Below are 6,000 nucleotides of genomic sequence, written 5' to 3'. Positions count from 1 at the left end.
TGTATTTATATAGATGCATTAGAAATTATCTTTCCAAGTATTGAAATAATTTAAATTAAAATTTAAAATCATTTATTAATATAAAAAAATCATAAATTCAGATTAGAAAAAACAAAACAATAATACCTACAAAGTAGACAAATTGTAACACCCTAAATATTTACTAACTATTATGTTGTGAACTAATAGAGGATCTCTATAAGGTATAAAGTATTTCAAAAATTGCTTATAAACATAATACCTAGAGAAATACAATATTTACAAGAAGACGTCAATAAAATGCATATGATCTTCTAGATGCTCCTGCACCTGTATCAATATCTATATATGTAGAATTACAATCATTGAAGTTCATAATACAAACAAACACATGTAAGAGTAACCTATTGAAATAAATTTTCATCATAAGAAAAAGTATAATAAAAGATATTTCAATCAACAAGTCACAATCATTCAATCTCCTTCAAATATCAGCCATAAACATCAATATAGACCACACATGGATCTATACAATCAAGGATACCCAACAAATGGAATATCAATGCTTTTTGAAAGACTCGTATTAAGTATGTTCTAACACAAACTAACATTTGATCTAATATCCTGGACTTAGATTTACAAGCGAACCTAAGAGAAAAGATCATGGTAAATTCATTACAACCCAAGTCGTGTATCTATAGTGATACAAACCAAGTAGCTACGAAGATGACCAAGGAAGCAAAAGACAAGGCACATGGTGAGCATTCATCTCAGCGAACAATTCAAGACCTCACCAAGGATCTCATGGACCTCACCAGAGGAGATGGGCATAAACCGGAACACCAATTGTTCTTCCTTCTGGTTTTCTTAAAAGATAGAATATGTTGTAAATAATTTGGACTCACTTTAGGGGTCCAAATAACAAAGATAGGCTAGAATAATGTGCCTTTAGCATAATAAGGGGTGTAGTTATCATTTTAGCTTGTTCCTAGCCCTTTAAGAAGGAATTTTGACCTAGTTTCTAGAAGGATAAGTCTAGGGTGCGAGTTTGACTTAGTCAAACCCTAAGGCAGCCCGTTTTATAGTGTTTCCCATCCTACCCTTCATGTTTGTTCTCCAAGGCTCCTTCACCTATAAATAGGAGGTCTACCTCATTGTATTTTACAAGTTGAATTTTGAGAAGTAAAGAAACTCTGCACAATTTGTGAGAGCTTATACTGAGGCTTGTTTCCTCTTTACATGGTCTTATCTTGAAGAGTGTGAGGCTCTCAAGTGGCGGCCCTTCCACTCATCTTGGTAGCCTCCACACCCCAAGTGGTGAGGACAAACTTTCATACAACTTAATTTCATATAGGTAGTCACAGTGTGTAAGAACTCCCCCTTCATATTCTCACCACTTGATATCTTAGTCTATGCAACTTAGACTATCAATGAAGTTAGAGGATCTTTGTTACAATATATGTGTCAATACTTAATATACAAATCAACAACGATTCACACATTATCCCAAATGTATGACCTTAATTTCGTACAATTTTCATCATCCTTAGTAATCATTTTCATACAATGCATATCATTTAAAAAATTCAGAAATCATTTAAATATACATAGTAATATTCATTTTACATTTATAAAAGCATTCATACATAATCCAATTCATTAAAGAGACAAGAAGAAAAGAAAATAAAATAAAAATTATTAGCTTGAGTGATAACATTTTAGCTTGAGCAAAATTTTGGCCAAAAGGGTTGATTTTTGGTGTTGTTTTTGCTTGATCACCCTCGAGCAAAAATAGGGCCGAAAATGAGTGTGAGTTTAGGGCTATTTTTACTTAAGTGCAAATTAGTTCGTTTGAGCGAGAATTGACTCGCTTGAGCAAGAATTGACTTGCTTAAGTGAAAATTGGATCGCTTGAGCAAAAGTTGGCCCACTTAAATGGAAATTGACTTGCTTGAGCGAAAATAACTGAAAATTAAACTTTGCAACAACAAAACACATTTTTAAATTGTATCCAAAACAATTTCAACAAATAAAAGTATCAAATGCAGTAATCTAACACAAAGATGATAGCACACAACAAATTTCTTTCATTTAACTACACAAATCTCATTTCAAACTCAAACACTTAAAAACATATTCAACAACATACAACCTCATATAGGGCATCAAGAAATGTAACATCCCTATTTATCACATTTAAATATTGCATCATGCATGAAATCTCTAAATAAATATTGACATAAATATCTTAATTATAAAGTATTTCAAAATATATCCTTTTTCATAAGAAATTTAAAATATATACATATAATAAACAAAATCTCAAAAGAAAATAAAACACTCCATTTGCTTAGATCATATGCTCACGTGTAACACACGATCATCACAAATTTTTAAAACAACCACAAAACAAATAGCAAGGTAAGCTAGTATATTTTAAAACTTTCAATGAAACTTTAAATTTAAAATAATTTAATCACAAACATCTCAATCATTTTACATCCTCTATATCAAGATACTACACAACCAAGTGTCTACAATCATTTCATACTTCACATCATTCATGTTAGACAATTCATAGAAAACATCACATAGACACTTGAATTTACTTCTGGAAGACAAATGTATCGAAGTTAGCACTCAAATACCTGCACATGTTAGATTACTATGTTTACATCACAACATAGTCTCCCTTTCAGAAAATTCATCCTCATATGACACGGGTAAATCCACATAATCTACTATTATAAGTTCTTTCAAACCTTGGACTCAGTCATATGAACCTCCTGTTAAAATTAGAGGTCTTAACTAAGAGGGGGTGAATTGTTTTTGAAAGGTTTTCGCAAGTATTAAAGTTAGAGTGAAAGACTATGAAGAATCAATCAATTAAAAATCTATTCAACCAATAGAAAACTTGTTTTAAGTTTGATTCTAGAAAATCAACCAGTTGTTTTTGCGAAACAACTGGTTATTTATACCAACAGATTTGAAAAACAAAGATAAAACAGTTTAATGAGTGTAAGGATAGAAAAATTCACACAAGATGTTTATACTGGTTCACTCTTCCAAGAACTACATCCCGTCCTTAGCTAACCACTGAGAATTCACTATGTAATCAAACCTAGACTACAAAACACACATCAAAAGTGATTATCTTGAACCCCTTAAGAACACACACCACTTTTGGAAAACCACACAGTTTCAAAAACCACCTTTTGAAACTGCACAACACCAAAACACACAGAAATACAATGTTCAAGGAAAAAGGGAATATAATACATCTAGGTAAATCAAAGATTAAAGTTCAGAATTACAAGACCCAATCCTATTCCACACTTGAGATGATTCAAAAGCTCTTTGTAATCTTGAAAACTGTTTTTGATTAATCTCTCTTTCTTAGTTAATGCATAGGCGCGTAAAATAACCTTTTTATACTCCAATCAAAAGGTCAAAGTAGTTAAATCAAGAACCAAAAGTTGTTGGAATCATTTAAAATAGATTGAAACCACTTAACAGAATTCTATTAAGGTTTTTAGAAAAACAACCAGTTGAATTCTCGAAACAACCGGTTGAATTAGTTTGACAGCAAAGTCAAGCTTTTCAAACTCATTTTAAAAAACACTAAGTGTTAAACAACTGGTTGAATCGATATTTCAACAAGTTGAAATTTCACACTCTTTAGAAACTCATCTTTTGAAAAAGATTAAGATTAAATTAACCTTGGATCATCTTAAAGAGTGAATTAGCAATTCAAAGACTACTAGACACACACAGAAAACCAGCAGCAAAGTCTTCAAGCATTCCTCTTGGATTTGGAGACATTTAAGCACCTTGTTCAACACCTCCTTCGACTCTCACTACCTAATACTCTTCATCTATATGATTCCAAGATTCCAATAAAGTCAGGATCGTCTCTTTTTAAAGCACATAACAAATCAATACCATCTCTTAATAATCTTAACACGATATTTTCTTTCCTGAAAATACTATGTCTTGATCTCATTTTCACATCAGTTCATACTTCATATAACATATCAATACACCATTCAATGAAATCAAATTTTAGATGTTTAAACAATTAAATTATATAAAAAATTACACATAAACACATGACGACTTACTTTTCACCACATATTTAAATAAAATAAATATTTTTACTTAAAAACAATAAAATTTAATAAACTAGTCTTTAAAAAATAAAATAAAATTTTTTAAGTTTTTTTGTAGCTTGAGCAAAAATAATTTTGCTTGAGAGAAAATGGCTCTCGCTTGAGCGAAGATCTCATCGCTTTAGCCAAAATTAACTCGAGAGCACCCTAAAATTTCACCCCATTTTTGCTTGGGTGAGAATTTTCTTGCTTGAGTGAAAATGGGTATGAGAGCAACTCAAAATTCACTGCACCATTCTAGCTTGAGCAAGGATCTTTCGCTTGAGTAAAAATCCCTCACTTGAGTAAAAAACGTAAACTAAAACTTCATAAAATTGATATTTTTCAATCTTATTTTTGAAAACTTAAATTTTAAAACTATATTTTCTCAAACATATCAAAACCAAATTGATTTCACCTTGCTCAAAGTTGTAAATGTATTCTCATAAAGCTATTATGTCAACTAATATATTTATATATTCATTATCTCTAAACCAACTTCTTTCAGATTCAACATTCAGGATCAAACAACCATTACTCATCATTATTTACACTTCAAAGGATTCATGATACAAATCAAACACATTTAATAACTTGCTCAGATGACCATCAAAATAAATTTTATCAAATCAACAAATTCATCATAGCTATACTTTCACGTTCAATCTAAATCAAAACACCAATTTACTCAAAGACAAAGTACCCTGCAAACAAGTTTGAAATTGGTGACCACATCACCTCCACATCTAGATCTTCTAACTTATGGTTCTATTGGAAAAAAAAACTAGCTTCCCTTACTTGACTTTGAATATGATGCTTATAATGAGCTTGAATCCTACATAATCCAAGGATAACTTAACCTATGTCATTGAGTCCTGATCAATGATCTAACCATATCATTAGGACTTTGAACTAATAAAAACTAATCTTGATGCTAAAAATACTACATGCAAAAGATATGCCAAAAACAAATCATAAAAGGGTCAAAAGAAAATGAGCAAAAATGAACTTACTCTAACTAAACTTTTGATTGGGTAGTCTTGTACTATTCGTTGTAAGGAATCAAATGGCGAACTCAAATCATTAAACTGATGAGTGAGGAGGTCAGAAACTTTATAGAGAGATGGTGGTTCTTTTAAAATGAAACTTGAATAGCTAATTTTTCTATTTATATACTTTTTCACTTTAATAATAAAATATTCATGTGTCATTTTAAATATACCACTTCTACTCCAAAACTATAGTACTTGTGACTGGATGTACAATTGTTGATGTGTCGATGATCTCCAAATTCCTTTAAGCCTCCTTTCTTCAATGTTGATGCTCGGTCGGTCGGGGGGTACTTGCGATTGCACTCGGACGCTGAAGTCAGTGCTCTGATTTAGGTGTATTCTAGCAGAATGTAAAAGCATACCTTGCTTCTTCACAGAAGACCCTATTTATAGTGCTTGGTTTATGGGCTTTGACCCTTATGGGCCGAATATCAGTTGTTAATTGACATGCATAGTGGTTCCTTAATATATGAGGTGTATCTTTCAGTTTAATCGGTTTTATCTATTACGTTAAAGATATTTTCCATATATTTCGGAGTGTGGGTTGACTCATTCAACACCATCAAGCCTGTTGTTACTTACTATACATTTATGTCCTTTGACTCGGGCAATCAATCACAGAGACCGAGAATGGTTTGTCTGGTACAGTTACAAAAAACAAGATCACGTCACTCTAATCCAAATTATTTGTGCTAAGATTCTACAAAAAAACATAACTAGCTTCCCTTACCTAAAATTTTTATCTTCAAAACAATTTCCAAAATGAAGCAACAATATGATTGCAAGATCTAGGGACATAGAGCAAAGTATCCAAATAAAAC

Source organism: Phaseolus vulgaris, chromosome 11 (assembly GCF_000499845.2).
Source record: "Phaseolus vulgaris cultivar G19833 chromosome 11, P. vulgaris v2.0, whole genome shotgun sequence".
Taxonomy (NCBI): domain Eukaryota; kingdom Viridiplantae; phylum Streptophyta; class Magnoliopsida; order Fabales; family Fabaceae; genus Phaseolus; species Phaseolus vulgaris.
Note: the sequence above shows the minus strand (reverse complement) of the source record.